At 52.8% G+C, this 17,510-nt stretch overlaps 1 protein-coding gene across 1 annotated transcript in view; it reads right to left on the bottom strand.

Annotated features, from left to right (window-relative positions):
* Positions 1-1,670: 1,670 nt before the first annotated feature.
* Positions 1,671-17,510, bottom strand: part of LOC147673144 (uncharacterized) — a 166,337-nt gene continuing 150,497 nt past the window's right edge. The window contains exon 11 of the mRNA XM_086946890.1: positions 1,671-1,889. The gene's annotated coding sequence lies outside the window, so the exon portion shown is untranslated. The remainder of the gene's footprint in view (positions 1,890-17,510) is intronic.

Below are 17,510 nucleotides of genomic sequence, written 5' to 3'. Positions count from 1 at the left end.
GCATAGCGCAGCGTTTCCATCGACAGCTTTACTGGCAGTTTTGGTGGGCATTTTGAATGTGCTCCTCTGCAGAACCTTCACTTACTTCTTTGACTATGTATGTCCTGGAGCAGGGCTTTGACTCCACATGTACCAGCCTCGGACTGCTTTCCATCGATTTGAGGCACACATGGCACGCACAAGCAGTTTGCCGTAACATTGCCAACTCTCAGGGAAGCAGTCTTGTCTTCTTCGTGCACGTATCCCCTATATGTCACCAGATTTAGAGTCCTACCCAGCCCTAGAAAATGCTAATGAAATATGCCACATGGGAGCTGCAGTCAAATACTTCTTTGTTCCACAGCATACACTCACACACTGCGCATTATCTCATACTAAACATTAACCACACCCCAACACCTCCCTGCATATGACTTAGTTTCTGTTCAGATTCTGCTCCAGGACCATAAGGGTCCTAGTGCGTGTAACATCAATATCCTGCAGGTGACATGCCATAATCTGCCAATCTTAGGCAAGCCTTGGAGCGAGGGTGCAAGGACTTGTAGAGGGATAATTACATGTTGGAGGAAGATGCCAGTAGCCTTCAGAGCTACCTCGGGCCTCCAGGTGCCAGACTGGATATGGAAACATGCAGTAGCTGCTCATTGACCAGGAAATAGTCATTTGTTAGACCACTTTGTCCTTCTTGGAATCACCGAAGCCAGGAAGCAGTTCATTATCAAGCCCAAGTACAGACAATGAAAGCTCAGAGCCTAGTGTTGTTCCAAGAGGAGTAGTAGCAGCTCTTCCTACTGGCAAAAAAGCTAGCCATATAATGGACTGCTCAACATGAAATGAGGAAACCACCTTTGGCATCTTCTATGAGAAGAATGAAGTAAACAGAGGATGAACAGAAAGGGCCTGCAGCAATGACCAAAAATATCATCTTCAGAGTGAGAAGCTTCAAAGAGCAAGCAGCAACTTTTTTGTTTGTGAACCCATCTATCAAAAAGGTCAGTACCATGGTAATGGCTTACAAGGCCATGATAAACGGGGAGGAGGAGCATAAACTGGCCAAACCCTTCAAAAAGCACACCAGAGTAAGTAATTTGAAGAAGGAAGGCTGCTTCAGTAAACAGAGAAAAGCCAACAAAGCTAAACATTCACTTTTTACAGTGCTCGAGCAAAGGCTTGGTGGGCCAAAGAGAGCACCCAACAGCGGATGACAGTTCCTTGAACAGCTGAACTGTGGCACACTACTTTACAAAACAGGATCAGCAGCTAGAATAAACAGCTATTGTGAATGGCAGCAAGGATGATGTCCACCATTTTTAAAGGCACTTGGACTGGAGAAATCCACCTCTAAGCAAGAACATACAGGCACTAGAGATTCGGATGAACCACCTGTCCCTCCTTCTGTGACGCAAACTAGACGCAAAGCTATCAGAGCACTTTACAGAGTTGCACAGCAATATTTACAGGAGATAAAAGAAAAATAGAAGGTACAAATATACTAAAGATGGTGTAGTGGGTGGATGAATTAATTTGGTAACTCTCCCAACACATTTAAAGATACAGATTTTCTGTTACCTGTTTTATTATGTGTATGTGAAATGTCTGTTTTCATTTGCTTCAGGATTATAAAGTAAGTGAATAAACCTTATTTGATTGAACCACTCAAGACGCAGATAGAGATTTGTTATAATTTCACCTTTATTAAAACTGTGCTTTTCTATAAAATAAAGCAAAATTCTTCCTCTAGGGGGTATTTCAGGATTATTAATAATGTACAGCAAACACAAAAATCAAGGCAAGTACTTGAAATGAAAATTTGATTATTCACATCAATATATACAGGACAGAAAGACGACTGATATTTTTCACCACTTGTAGTCTTCATGGAAGAGCTCCTGCAACAAAAAAACATAAAAAGGATTGTAACTTTTTCGTAGGACTAACATCGACATATTTCACAGCACACCGTTTCATGGTATCTTAGAGCTCATTCAATGATCTATGTGTGAGCACAGACTGAACAGATTTTTTAATTTTTATGCCACCTTAATACCGCTGTTATAACAACCTATGACTGAAACAAGTTGAGATCCTAAGAAGTGCTCTATGCAGGACTTGTCCCACTCAAGTGAAAGGATAACTATATGACCATATATACCTATATCGTATGAAGCGCCTAGGATCCCCACCCCACTACGATTCACTCCAATGTGTCTTGCTTCAGAAGGGTTGGCTTCCACCAATGTTGGACCTCTTAAAACAGTTTCAGCACAATCGTTTTGGACTGGCTTCTTAAGCAGCTTTTAGAGATCTGACGCACAAGTTACTACTTGTGTAACGATATATCTGTAAGAGACATTAATTAGTGATAGATTCCTTACCTTAGAATATTCCCAGGCGTCAGACTGGATCCGGAAACGTTTGCATAGCAATACCCCTGCGCGTCGGTAGGCGTCGTCCAAGGCTCCGCGTCAGTCAGCGTCGTTAGCGCCGGAATGACGTCACCGGAGTACTTAGACGCCGCCCTCGCATGCCGACGTCAGTTCTTATACACAGCTTTTCCGTGCCAGATACGCTTAACCATGATAAAACCAACACTGGTGCCATTAAACTAGGGCCCTGAACGGGGATGACCTTAACACTAGATATCGGTTCGCAGAACGGGGAGGATGGGTGGGTCGGTAAGGAATCTATCACTAACTAATGTCTCTTACAGATATATCGTTACACAAGTAGTAACTTGTGCATCTGAAAGAGACACGTTAGTGATAGATTCCTTACCTTAGAATAGATACCCCAGCAACACCAACCCCGGTGGTGGGTCTGCGAACCAATAATCACACCAGAAAGTCCTGGATGACGGAACGGCCAAGGAAGCCATCCCTCCGGACTTGGCTGTCCAGGCAGTAGTGTATGGCGAACGTGTGCAGCAAAGCCCACGTAGCTGCCTGACAAATGTCCTGCAAGGGGACTGCTCAGCCCAGGTCAGTAGTAGTCGCCGTGGCCTGAGTGGAGTGGGCCCTCAGCCCAATAGGAGGTTCCTTCTTAGCCAAGGAGTAACACGCTTGGATGCACCACACGATCCACCGAGAGATGGTCCGCTTGTGCACCGCAAGTCCTTTCTTAGCGCCCACGTAACCAACAAAGAGTTGGTCATCCACCCGGAACTGGTGTGTGCGATCCAGATAGTAAGAGAGCGCACGTTTTGGGTCCAGACGGTGGAGCCTCTCTTCCTCTTTTGAGGGATGCGGAGGCGGAAAGAAGGTGGGAAAGGTGATGGACTGATCACACACAAGTGGTATATAGAGTACACCACAACAACAAAACGCGGTGCCTCAAGGTACAGGAATTCTTTGGCAGGGCTAGCCTAAAAGAACGATTGTGTTCACAGGCAGACCCTCCTGACTGACACCAGTTCGAGTTTGTGTAATACATAAACTCGTGAATGTTCTCCCCTTATGCTTGGGGGCTTAATCTGCACTGAATGATCGGAAGACCCGGCGGAGTACGGATCTGCTAGACCTACTCCAGTCTGGAGGCCCTGTGACCGAATTACGGCAGGGTAACGAGTGGTTCTGATCGCGGCAGTCCTGATGAAGACCGAAGTGACCTTTTGAGGCACAATTGAAGCGGTTGAAACATGTGGACTTCAGCAGTGGTAGGAGGGAAGTCTTGAGGAACCTTATTTTCTCAATAAGACATTTCCCCATCCTTTTATATTTTTTTAATCCTGATAAGGGTATCAAATTGGGTTTAATAAAGTAATTCTTTCTACTGGCACCCTTAATCAGTTTTAATCACATCCTTACTGCACTTATCCACGAGGTGTTCACTGCACGTTCTATTACTCATGTGTGTTATTCGTTGTACGTATTGACTGATTTTGTTGTACATCTCGTAGTGTGGAATTTATTATTTTTTCCCCCTCCCTAATGCTCCGTCCTGGATGTGGCTAAACCAGGTTGTCTGTAGCAGGACTTATGATGAAGCATGTCACATACCTCGGTATGTGAGTGAGGGCAGTTTTTCCAAATTGGAGAATTTTCCTTTGCTGTTGTGGTGTACTCTATATACCCCTTGTGTGTGATCATTTGGTTTACTGGAAAACAAGGGGGAGAGCAAGGGATGGTGTCCACCCGTGGTGGACGGAGAATACTCCTATTCCCCTGGTCAAGGATATAGAAAAACAAATGGGAGTATCACCCGAAGTTAAGCTGAAGGTTTTCCAAAAGGAGGGGGTTGTTTCTTAGAATGATAAAAAGGAATGATTCATCCTTTTGTAAGAAACCCCTCACTCACCACCTAGTGGTGATATGCTTCATCATAGGGGTCCACCCTGGTGGCCTAGCGTCACCAGAGTGTGCTTCGACACCTGTAGTACAGTGGAGCAGGTTGTGAATGTAGGTGCAGAAAAATAAATGTTAAAAATTGTCCTGGTTTAACTTGAAAAAATTGTTTTATTTAAAAGCAACTGGACAATGGTAAAAACAGGGAGTGAGATACCGGAAGGGGAGTTACGACCTAAGTATCTCTATATGTGTAATGGTGAGTTGGTCAACATGTTTTTACCATGTGGGTTAATACCCGGTATTCGTCAGGACCATGAACAAGGAGATGGACGGTGTGGGCCCCCTAAAAGGCACACCCTATCCTAAATCCTTTTTGTACCTCTTGGCAAAGTTGCCAGTGGTAGTATGCTCAAAAAATAGTGAGCATATGTTGAAAGAAGCAAAAAACGTATTCTGGTGCTTTCAAATGCTTCGGCGGGCAGGGGGTAGGCTCATCTCGCGGTACAACATATTAGTTTACCGGTGAGGAGTGAGGCCAATAACCTACTTCTACCTTCCGCTGCTCGGCCCCGATGATGAAGCATGTCACCACTAGGTGGTGAGTGAGGCGTTTCTTACAAAAGGATGAATCATTCCTTTTTATCATTCTAAGAAACAACCCCCTCCTTTTGGAAAACCTTCAGCTTAACTTCGGGTGATACTCCTCCATTTGTTTTTCTATATCATTTGGTTTGCTCCAGGGGGCCTGGGGTATTGAAGTTTAAACAAGTTTGGCACTTCCCCCTTTTGTGTGTTGAAAAGGTGATGGACTGCCCGATGTGGAAGGCTGTGACTACCTTGGGCAGGAAAGAGGGTTTTGTCCGCAACACAACCTTGTCCGGATGGACAGAAAGGAAAGGAGGTTTAGAGGAAAGAGCCTGGAGCTCACTCACTCTCCTGGCAAAAGTGATGGCAACCAGGAAAGCAGTCTTAAGGGTAAGAAGACGTAGAGGACAATTATGAAGCGGCTCAAAGGGCGCGCACATCAAGTAAGTTAGAACCAGGTTCAAGTCCCACTGGGGCATCACGAAAGGAACAGGAGGGAACATATGAGTGTTTCCCTTTAAGAATCTGTTTACAATGGGGGACTTGAACAAAGAAGGCTGATCAGGTAGCCTTAAGAAGGCTGAATGGGCAGAAAGGTAGCCCTTGATAGTGCCCAGAGCAGAGCCCTGCTAAGCAAGAGAAAGAAGGAAGAGGAGAACCTCAGAAAAAGGGGCATTGAGAGGATCCACAGCTTTTGCTGTGCACCATGCCAAAAATCTGTTCCACCTGCAGGCGTATAGCGACTATGTGGAGGGACGCCTGGCTGCCAGAATGACATTACAGACTTCAGGAGGCAAGTCAAATGGCCTCAACTATCGCCGCTCAATCTCCAAGCATGGAGGTGGCGAATGGACAGGTTCGGGTGGAGGACCGTCCCCTGCTGCTGCGACTGAAGATCCTCCTGAAAAGGCAGACGAATCGGGGGATCGACTGACCTACTCAGTAGCTCGGGATACCAGTACCTTCGCGCCAAATCCGGAGCCACAAGGATGACTTGGGCCCGGTCGCACTTCATTTTCTCTAGCACTCTGGGCAGAAGTGGAATAGGCGGAAAGGCGTACAACAGACCTCAACTCCACTCGCGACGAAAAGCGTCCCAGAGCGAGTGCCACCTTGGAAATTCCAACGCGCAGAACTGATGACATTGCGCGTTCTCTTCGGTGGCGAATAGATCTAACCAAGGATCTCCCCTCTGCAGAAAGATGCCTTGCGCCACGTCCGAGTTCAGACGTCATTCTTGATCAATCAAAACCTTTGGCTGAGCGCGTCCGCCCTGGCGTTCAGAGAACCTGCCAGGTGTTGAACCATCAGGGTCACGCCCTGATGTGCCAGCCACTGCCAGAGGCGCAGAGCCTCCTGGCAGAGGGTCCACGACCCCACCCTGTCCTGTTTGCTGCAGTACCACATGGCGTTGGTGTTGTCCGTGAACACCTGCACTACACTCCCCCGGACAGTGGGGAGGAATGCCTTCAGTGCTAGACGAATCACCCGCAGCTCCAGAAGGTTGATATGGAGCTGGGACTCCGCCGGAGACCAGAGGCCTCTGATCTCCGCCTCTCCCATGTGGCCTCCCCAGCCCTGGAGGGACGCGTCCGTCACAACTACGTGCTCCGGCTGGGGAAGGGAGAGGGATCTGCCGCTGACCCAATCGCGGCCCATGAGCCACCACTGCAGTTGTCTCGCAGTGCCCTCTGAGATCATGACATGGTCGGACAGGTTGCCCTAATGCTGGGCCCACTGAAACTTCAGGTCCCACTGCAGAGCCCGCATCAGCCAATGGGCGTGATGCACCAGAAGGATGCAGGAAGCCATCAGCCCCAGAAGCCGCAGCGTCAACCTGACAGAGACTCGGGATAAAGGCTGAAAGATCGGAATCAGAGCCTGTATATCCCGAACCTGCTGTTCGGGGGGTGGGGTAAACCCGAAACTGCGCCGAGTCGGGAACCGCTTCGATGAAAAAAAGCTTCTGAGAGGGGCACAGGGGTGACTTTGGCACATTGATGGAGAACCCCAGCTGGTGCAGAAGGTCTGCCATCGTCTGGAGGGGGCTGACGACTGTCTGGGGCGAGCCCGACTTCAACAACCAGTCGTCGAGGTAGGGGAAGACTGAAACCCCTAACCTGCGCAGATGAGCTGCGACCACCGCTATCACTTTCGTGAACACCCGTGGGGCGCTGGTAAGGCCGAAGGGGAGCACGGTAAACTGAAAGTGCTCGTGGCCTACCGTGAACCGCAGGTAGCGCCGGTGGGCCGGCAGGACGGGGATGTGGAAATAAGCGTCCTGCAAGTCCAACGCTACGATCCAGTCTCCTGGGTCCAAGGCAGCTAAGACCTGAGCCAGTGTCAGCATTTTGAACTTCTCCTTCCGGAGGAAGCCGTTGACGTTCCGTAGATCCAAGATAGGGCGTAGGCACTTCTTGGGTACCAAAAAGTAGTGGGAGTAGCAACCACACCCTACTTCTGGCCCAGGAACACGCTCGATGGCCCCCTTGGCCAAGAGGGCCGTAACTCTCCTGCAGAAGCCGCATATGATCCCCCGATACGGGGTATTGCGGTGGCATGGCATGAGGGGTCGTCTCGAAGGGGAGGGAGTAGCCCCTTCGGACGATTTGCAGCACCCACCTGTCCGATGTGACAGTGCGCCAGTGGGAGTGGTGATGGCGAACCCTGACCCCACTGGCGTCACATGGGCCTGAAAGCACGGACTAGGAGGGTTTTGAGGCGGATGCTGCGGGGGAAGGTGTGGACTGGCCTCGCCGTTGTCCCCGACCGCCTCCACGGCGATTTCCGCAGCTGCCACCGCGTTGGATGTTAGTCTGCGGTGCATGGCTGGCAGCACGTGTGGGGGCGCCCCTTCCTTGGCCATGAAAGGAGCGAAAGGCACCCGTTTGCTGGCGCGGGGCCGAGAGGCCCAAGGACTTGGCCGTAGCCCTGGAGTCCTTAAAGCGCTCAAGCGCATGGTCTGCCTTGTCGCCAAAGAGGCGACAGCCATCAAACGGCATGTCCATGAGAGTATTTTGGACATCGGCGACAAATCGTCACCGTCGTTGCCATCGCTCTGCCCAGTGAGTCGGTGGTATGCAACACACACTGGATGGAGAAACGTGCCGCATTTCGACCCTCCGCAAGGGCTTGGGCGAGTTTAGCCTTGACCTCCGCCGGGCATTGTGGCAGCACGTCCGCGACCGTGTCCCACAGGGAGTGGGTGTAACGGCCCAAGAGGCATGCGGTGTTGGAAGACAGCAGTCCCAAACTAAGGGAGAATATTTTCTTTCCATAATTCTCATACCTCTTGGATTCCCGATCAGGCGGAGCCGACGGGAATGCAGTCTGGGAATTAGAGGCCTGGATGACCAGGCTCTCGGGGGTGGGGTGGGTGGACAGGAAACAAGGGTCGCCCGGGGCCGGGCGGTGGCATCTGGCCACGTTCCTATCTACAGGCTGGCCAGTAGCGGCCCTGGACCAAGTGCCCAAAAGAACGTTAGTCAAGGCCTCATTAAACGGCAGCAGAGGCTCTGTTCAGCTTGACTGCGGCTTAAGGACCTCAGTGAGGAGGTTAGTCCTCACGGCCGCGACGGGGAGCTCAAGGCCCAAGGCCTTGGCTGCCCGCGTCAACACCACACTGAAGAAGGCCCCCTCCTCCGAAGCCACGGTAGGAGGCGAGACAAAACCAGTGTCTGTCCTCCTTGGACTGACACTCACGTGTCAGAGGGTCCTCAGACCCCTCCCAATACTCCTCATCACCCATCTCCTGATAATCAGGGTTTTCAAAGGACGGGCCGGTTAAACTCCCCAAGCGGCGTTGAGAGCGGCGCCCAGCGGCGCAGCTCCGACGCCGGAACAGGGTCGAGGGAGGTATTGGGGACGGCGCCGCCCGAGGACCGCGCCGGAGGTGACACCTGTGGAACCGGCGCCGGTGAGGTCGTCAGGTCGACCGGCGACGATCCGGATCCAGAAGCAGATCCAGTGGGGCCCTGTGGCGCCGGCGGCGTCGGGGCCGAAGCACCCCACCCGCTAGGGCCCCCAGACAGGTCTGCTGGGCCCGAAGGTGCCACGGAACCAGTCGGAGGAGAGAGGGACCTCATGGCCATGAGGAAGCGCTCGTTCTCCTCCGGCGTTGCTTGCTGCCCAGGGACCGGAGGGTATAGGGCAGGTCGCGACGCTGGCGACTCAGACGGAGCCACGTGGGCGGTGTCACCCGAACCCCTAGCCGCATCACGTGAGCGTCGGGGGGAGTCGGAAGAGCGATGACGTCTCTTCGACTTCTTGTGCTTACCTGACGACGACTTCGACCAAGAGGAGTGATGTCGACTCGCGGAGCTATGATGGCTCCGACCCCGCGACCGGTCCCTTGACCTCTGGCCGGTCCGGGACCTCTCACGGCGCGGGGCCGACTGCTGGAGCTCGAGCCGCTTGCGGGACCGCTCCCGCCTAGCCTTCGAGGTTAAGGCCCAACAGTCGGAGCAGGTCTTGTCGTCACGATAGACGCCGAGACAGTGGAGGCACCGACGGTGAGGGTCGGTGACCGACATCAGTCGGTCGCAGTCCCCACAAGGTTTAAAACCTGGCATCTCTACTGGCACCGATCGGAGTCAAAGACTCGAAGAAATGATCAAAAAGATCTCGAAAAAGTTAGTCAAAAGTGACTAAGGTACCACTTTTTCCGGATCTGCGCTGCTGGCGCCAAAAAAAAAAAAAAGAACGGACGTCAGCACGCGGAGGCGGCGTCGAAGTACTCAGACGACGTCATCACGGCGCCCACGACGGAGGCGGAGCCGCAGACGACACCTACCGACGCGCAAGGGTACTGCTACGCAAACATTTCCGGATCCAGTCTGACGCCTGGGGATATTCTAAGGTAAGGAATCTAATACAAACCTGTTTCTTTCAGATATGTCATCAGCACACCACTAGTGAAATAGCAGCATCTGTGGTGCAAGTCTTGCATTGCCTGACAATGAGGAATGTTACACCATTCATCTTTCTCACCCTTCTACCTTCCTCCCCCGACTACAATTGTACTGGCAGGTATATATGTACTTTCTCTATGGGTGAGGAAAAGTTTGAAATTGCACCCAAATGCAGTCAATTGCGACTTTGCAAAGGGTGGAACTTGAGTATTTGGGCCCAACACGTAAGAGGCAAGACTTTTTTTTGACTGCAGTTTTAGACAGACAGGGGGATTACTAGCAGTCCCTGCCAACCAAAACCCAGATTTAGAGTGTCGCCAATCCTATTTTTCCCTCACTGCAGGGACTCTGGGCTCCTCAACGCAGTCAAGCCTTCCTTGCTACGTTAAAGTCTAGCTGCATATCAAGCTCACTCAACAGACTTCTCGAAATAGAAAAAGCAAGTGAAGCAACGAACAGCCACAACAAACTAATTTAAGTATCTACAATGGCTAGCCAAGTACATCCAATTCTCTTTTTCCTGTACTCTTCCAGTAACGGTCATTTCTTACTGCAGCTAGTGACTGTGTTGAAAGGTGGACTTGAGGTTATCAAAAGGGAAAAAAACAAAACACTGATAGGAATACAAAAATAATCCTGGCTATCAAAATATTTATTTATCTGAAACAAAACTGCTGCTGAAAAACAACCTAGAAATACAGTGCAATGTATATATAATTCAAAAAACAAAAGCATATCCGGATGTAGTAAATGAAAAGTAAAAGGTGCAGAGATTAAATTTCAACCTGAAATTTTATTTTTATAAGGTATGTATTAAGCGCTTATTGCTCCTGCAGATCAATACACTTGGATTTTGTAATGTAACTATTTGAAAAAATGTTTAGTACTCTACAGAGGATAGCTTGCAGATTTCTGAAATGTCTTTTTTGGGTAAATAGCACTATTAAATAGATATTGTTCTGCAAGCAAAACAGACATCAAATAAAATTGTTTTTTTTTGATAATCAATTTATATTGAAATTTCTGAAACAAACAAGTTCATTGGTAGCAAATCACAGTACAGTATTAAAAACCTTTCCCACCTTGGCGACAACACAGACATAGTAAGACCCCCCTGAGTAGCCTCCACATTACGTACATGCATAATGAGGCTCGGACCCTCATAAAGGCAACAGACCGAACCATTTACCCCACACCCTGCTGAACATTTCCGGGCAGTCCCGGGCCTCAAAGAGGGACTCCTCCTGCACCCCACATCAGTCCACACCCCTCCTCCATTTCCGCAGTGTCGGGCCGCAGTTTGGGACCAAGCGGCCGCTATGTCCTGCTTTGCCACGGCCTGGGCCATCCCCAGGAAGCGCTTATCAGCCCTAGATCCATCTAGTCCAGCGAATATCCCCAGCAGCAGGTGCCTCGGGTCATGGGGAACCGCCTTGGCAGAGTCGCAGCGCACACAGGCCGGAGAGGTTCTCAAGCCAGGTCGGAGGAGACGGGTTGGGGTAAGGTAGGCCGTGTGGAGGTAGTAAAGTTGGACCAGGCGTAACTTGGATGATGTAGTCAGGGTTTTGGGTGCCATAAGGGCGTCACACCAGTCTGCATCGTCTAAGGGACCCACCCATTCCACCCAATGCTCCCGAAGTCGGTCCAGGGATGTAGGAAAATTGTTTACCAGGGCTCGGTATAAATGGGACCCCCCCCTCCCCAGGTCCCCCATCATTACCTGCGCCTCAAGGGGGCTGAATTCTGGGAGAGTGGTGGGTGCTGGCGGATGTGTGTGTAGTGCGTGACGGAGTTGCAGGTATTTGTAGAACTGGGAGAGGGCATGTCTGTTTTGTAGGTCCGAGAAGGAGCACATGTGGTCCCCCACCCACACATCCCCAAGGAGCGAAATCCCCACCAGGTCCCAGCGACGGAAACCTCCCAAGGACGAGACCTCCCTCAGCCAGGCTCCATGCCATAGCGTGTTTGTCGAGTTAGCGTCCGGTCCCATCTCACAAGTCTAAGGGCCGCGCGCCAAGCCACGAGCACCGTCCCAGTGACTGGGGGTAAGGTTTGTGGCACCGGGGAGCCGAAGAGGAATCCCTGAAGCTGCGGGAAGTCCAGGGTAGTGAGTTCCACCCGGTAAGCCGGGTCGGACCAGCTGTCCGCAAACCAGTCGTGGATCATGATGAGCCTCGTGGCCAAATAGTAAAGGTGGAGATTGGTGACCCCCATGCCTCTGTTAAAGGGGGGAGCCCAGCAATGAGACAGACACAATCGCGAACGCCCACCTCCCCACAGGAATCGGGTGAGTGAGCTGTCCAATTCCCGAAACCAGCCACTGGAAAGGTGGACGTTGGTTTCCTGCAGGATGTAAAGGAAGCGGGGGAGGATCATCATTTTAAAAAGGGCGCTCCTGCCAAGCGGATTAAGGGGAAGGAACGGCCAGTTCCTGAGGTCGGTCTTCATCCGAGCGACCAGGGGGGCGATTTTGAGGGCCCATTCCAGCTCTGGGAGGAGGGTCACCCACATGCCCAGGTATTTGAAGGATTGCCTCCGGAGGGGGATCAACACCTGCCAGTCAAAACACGCCTGCCAGTCAAAACACGCCCAGGATGGATTCAGGGAACCAGGGTGGACTTTGTCGGGTTAAGGCAAAGCCCTGAGACCTGTTCAAACACCGCGAGGGCCTCTAGAGCTCTAGGGCCGGAGTGCTCCGGATCCGCCAGGTAGAGCAGGACATCGTCCGCATATAGAGCGATGTTATCCACCTGTCTCAGATCCCAGGCACAACCTTGGATAAGGGAGTTCTGCCGGATTAACGCCGCCAGGGGCTCCATCACCAGAGCAAATAGGAGCGGTGAAAGAGAGCAACCCTGACGGGTGCCTCTTCGGATCGGGAATGGTTCAGAGAGCTCACCATTAACGAGTACACGGGCTCTAGGGCTATGATAAAGAACCCTGATCCGGCTGCGGAAGGGTAGGCCGAATCCCATTCTCTCTAGGACATCGCCCAGGTACCCCCAAGTCCACCGTGTCAAACGCTTTCTCGAAATCCACGGGAAGCAACGCCAGGTATGGGGACAGGTGGTGACAATGGGCCAGTGCCAGATGGAGGCAGCAAATACAATGGCGGGTGCCCCTGGCAGGCATGAAGCCACACTGGTCGGGATGGACCAGGTCCTGCAGCAAAGGCCGAAGTCGTTGGGCTATCGCGGTGGCAAGGATTTTGATCTCAGTGTTAAACAGCGATATCTGGCGGTAGTCGGAGCATTCTAGGGAGGGCGGCTGTGTTTTTGGGAAGACCACTAGGGTAGTGACATCAGATTCAGACGGAAAGGACCCCTCCTCAACCACCTGGCGGAAAAGTTCGATCAAATGGGGAACCAGGTCGTCCCGGAAAATTGCGTAGTACTCTTGGGGGAACCCGTCGTGACCGGGCGTCTTACCGGAGTGCAGCAGGGAGATGGCCCTGTGTATTTCTTCCGGGGTGAGGGGGCCGTCCAGAGCATTGGCGGTCTCCCGGGAGAGACAAGGCAGGTGGGTTCCTGAGTCCTCCATTAGTCCAGCTAGGGAGGAACGGGGAGGGCGCACGGCATATAAGGTTGCATAGTAGTGTGCAAAGGTTTGTGCGATGGCAGACAACGTCACTTGACGGGTCCCCGCGACCGTCCGGATCCCCGGGATAATCCAGTTGGCTCTGGGGTACGACACCAGGTTATGAAGGAGTTTTCCATTTTTGTCCCGCCAGCCGTAGATACGTACCACTGAGGAGCGCCAGAGCATTTTGTCCGACTCCAAGGAGATCCGCCGAATCTCATCCCGGACCAGCGCCAGTTGTCTGGAGGTGTCGCTAGTATCGTTAGTCAGCTGGGCATGCTCCAGTTGCACAGCCCGAGATTCCAATTGTACCAGTTGGGCAACCTGGACTGCGCGCTTGGTGTGGAACAGTCCTCTGGCCACCCCTCGAACCGCCACCTTACCGGCCTGCCAGAGCGTTCCCTGCGAAGGGACCGAGCCTGTGTTGGTGAAGTAGTGTCGCAGTTCCTGACCCAGGGACTCCACCAATGTGGAGTCTGACAGGAACCAAGCGTTCAGGCGCCAAACCGTCCGAGGGCCCACAGCAGGGGACCCGATGCGGAGAGAGAAAGGGGGAATGGTCGGAGATTAACCAAGGGAGGATAACCGCTCCTGACACCAGTTGGCAATCTGTGGCGGGCATTAGGACAAGGTCTATACGGGAGTGGGTGGAATGAGCAGCCGGCGTGTGGGTGTATTGTTTCAATCGGGGAAGCCATACCCTCAAGACGTCGCAGAGACCCACAGCTGAGGTCCATCGCACTAGGTTCCTCGCAGAGACCAACCGCTGCGCCAACGGAGCGCCCGTCACATCTTGGGAGGGCTGCAGGACAGCGTTAAAGTCTCCCCTGACGACCGTGAGGCCCTGGGGAAGGGAGGAGATCACCTGCGTCAGGCGCAGAAGAGTGGGTGCCAAGAGCGCAGGGGGGACATAGGTGCACAGCAGGATCACGGGGTTTCCCCTCAATCAGTCCCGCAAGGGCCACATACGTCCCCTGAGCATTGGTGTCGACGGTAACCAGGGTAAAGGGAAGCCCCCGTCAAAGGAGAATGGCCACCCCCTGGGAACCCCGGGCGAAGCCAGAGTGCCAGACTCGGTCGAACCCGTAACGGGCTAGGAAATGACAGTGGGAAACCAGAAGGTGCGTCTCCTGGAGAAGCAAGGCTTCGGGCATGTGCGATGGGCTGCACGGAGCACCGCGGTGCGCTTGATGCGGCCCAGAAGGCCATTCACATTCCAAGAGAGAATGTGAAGAGGTCGGTTATGGGCAGGAGACATGTATGAAGAGGATTATCAGGTAATGCAGGTGCATTTGAAAGGTCGTGTCGAGCCGGAGAGGAAGCCCCACCCAGACCCGGGGACCCTGAACATGGGAAAAAGGAGGCAACAGTGTGTGCGCCAGCTGATGAAGAAGGGAAAGCCACTTTGCTACCAATAAGAACAGAACACATCGGCCCGTAGGCAGCCAAAAATAACAAACTTCCAGGAGACAATGGTCTCCTCCCCCTCCCTCACCCCCAACTCCCCCCACCCTAAACTTCGCAAAGAGAAGCATCTGTCACCCTAAACAATTCTAAACACTAGCACCTCCCAGGGAGGTAAATAGCTAAACTAAAACGGTTAGAAACCACAAAAGGGAACATGGCTGAGTCGGACCCCCCTCCATGTGTTCGGATGAAATGCTAATAGCAAGAACAGGTATATCTTAGCTAGATTGCTAGGACCCTGGATAACAGCAACGGTTAATTCCCCACCAAACCAGTCAAGTGAGCCCCAAAGGAGCTGGTGCGGGGAGCCACAGGCAGTCGCAGCGATAAAGGACCCCAGGGTGGAGCCCCAGGCATCGGAGGCAGCATTGTTCACTACCCGGTCTCTTCATCAGAGCCGCGGATCACAGGGCTCCCCGACAGGTCAGAGTCTGACATCGTACGTCGCAGAGTTGCACTGGGTCCTGGGACGCTGCCCAGGTCGATCAAGGAGGAAGCCAGCGGTGGAGGATCGGTTCCTTGCCCCCGGGCCTGAGTCGGCGAGTGCTGGGACCGCACCTCTCCGGCGACCGGGAGCCCCCATCTCGACAACTACCTCTCCTCCGGGATCTGGTCCGGCATCGTCGGGGTTTGGGTGCGGGCTGACTCTGTCGTCCCGGGGCCCCCCGAGCAGGGGAGAGAGGGACACCCGGCAGGAGGGGCCGCTCCTCCGTGAGCCAGGTCCATGCTGTCTGGGGGGAATCAAAGAAGAAGGTCTTGTTTTGGAAGATCACCTTAAAGCAAGCTGGGAAGAGGAGCCCATAGCGAAGACCCATCGCTCTGAGTTTTTGCTTAACTTCATCGTAGGAGCGACGTTGTGCTTGGACCTCCTTGGAGTAGTCCGGAAACACCAATATTTTGGAGTCTTGGTAGTGGAGTGGCCCCAGATCCCTGGCCGCAACCAGGACAGCGTCCCGGTCGCAAAAATTGAAGACCCGAAGGATGACAGGGCGAGCAGGGGCACCCGGCGGTGGATTGGGAGCAAGGGAGCGGTGAGCCCGCTCGACCACGAACCAGGGGGAGAGTTTCTCCTTAGGCATCCAGGAGCGGATCCAGGTCTCCATAAAGGTGGCCGCATGGTCTTTCTCAACTCACTCGGGAAAGCCCAAGAGGCTCAGGTTGTTGCAACGCACCCTGTTTCGGCATCTTCGGCTCTGCGGTGTAGCTCCAAGGACTGCGACTGGAGACGGGCCACCTGAGACTTGAGGGCGTTGACGTCGTCTTCCACCGTGGACACGCGAGACTCCACCTCGGTGATGCATTCTGTGGCCTTGCGAAGGTCTTGGCGGATTAAGGCCACGTCTACCCGCACCTCTCCTATATTGTTCTCCACGGATGCCTGGGATGAGCTGATCGCCTGCAAGATGGCCGAGAGATCTCCCCCGGCTAGGCCAGAGCCGGCCGGTGGTCCGCCGCTGGGGCCCCGGTCCGACTTTGCGAACTGATCCTTCGTCGTTTGGGTTGAGGGTCCAGGAGGGCGCGGGGCTTCCCCATAATCCAGGGCAGGTCAATCAGCACTTGTTCGGGAAGAAACAGTAGGGCTTCCCGGCAGGGTCCCGCCACCCGATATAGTGGCCGAGTTTCACCCCTACGCTCAGACCCGCCAACCTCAAGGACCCCCAATCCCAGCTCCGAGAGGGGAGAATGCCACCCGACGAGATGCCAACTTACCCCCCGGCTAGGCCGCTGCACGGTGATCCACACGGGGATGATGGGCGCCCAGACCAGCGAGTCGCAAGGGAAGGGCACGCCGCGGTGCAGGCCGTCAGACCAGACCTGCAGCACTCCAGTCCAGCCGCAGGGCCTCCGGGCGGACCAGGCCCACCAGCGTCCCCCCAGGGAATCACCGGGCCGTGGGCTTCAAAATTATTGTTTTTAAAGAATTTATATAACACACCCTAATTCAAAGGGCAATGGCGCACTTCCTATGCTAACAAGAAAATACAACAGCAGTTAGACTACAGTAAAAAAAAAATTGGGGGTGGGTGTTGGGGGGTTTTCTAGGAGAGTAAACTAGCCCTCAAAGCTGGACATGAACAAGTATGTTTTTATGAAACAAGGAGATGAAATACTCAAAGGGTAGGTATTGTAATTTCGTCATACTGCATGGATTTAACATCATGCTTTCTGATTATGGTTGAACGCTTTTGATTACCACAACACTATTTGAAAAAGCACAAATGGCATACCCACATTGTTGATCGATAAGAGTGGATTTATGAAACACTTGAGGCTTACCTCCTGGTGAACCTTGGCTTCTCAAATGCAACTATGGTAATATATAGCATATGCATTGCTACAGAAAATCACTGAACTGGCTAGTGAGGAACATGGCGGCAGGCTGAACGCCGGTCGCAGCGGCTCCGGGAGACTGCCCGATGGCTGAAAACGCCTAGGGTATACAGCGGGACGTTAGGCAGCGGGAATAGGCGCTTAGTGGCGGTAAGATTTGGATGGAGAATGCGAGAATGAGGGGATTTTTGTTGATCTAATCTTCGCCTCCTATTTCTCCTTTGCTCCCTGAGGTATATCTGTGATCACACACGGGCTTATTAGCGGCGGCGGCGCTAGGACCTGCTCTTGGAGTGGCGCGTATGACTCGGAAGGAGGTGCTGGAGGAGGGAAGCCCAGGAGGACGCCGGAGGAG

This window comes from Lissotriton vulgaris, chromosome 12, assembly GCF_964263255.1.
Source record: "Lissotriton vulgaris chromosome 12, aLisVul1.2, whole genome shotgun sequence".
NCBI classification, from domain to species: Eukaryota; Metazoa; Chordata; class Amphibia; order Caudata; family Salamandridae; genus Lissotriton; species Lissotriton vulgaris.
The sequence above is the reverse complement of the archived record's forward strand: the minus strand, read 5'-3'. Positions and strand labels throughout refer to the sequence as shown.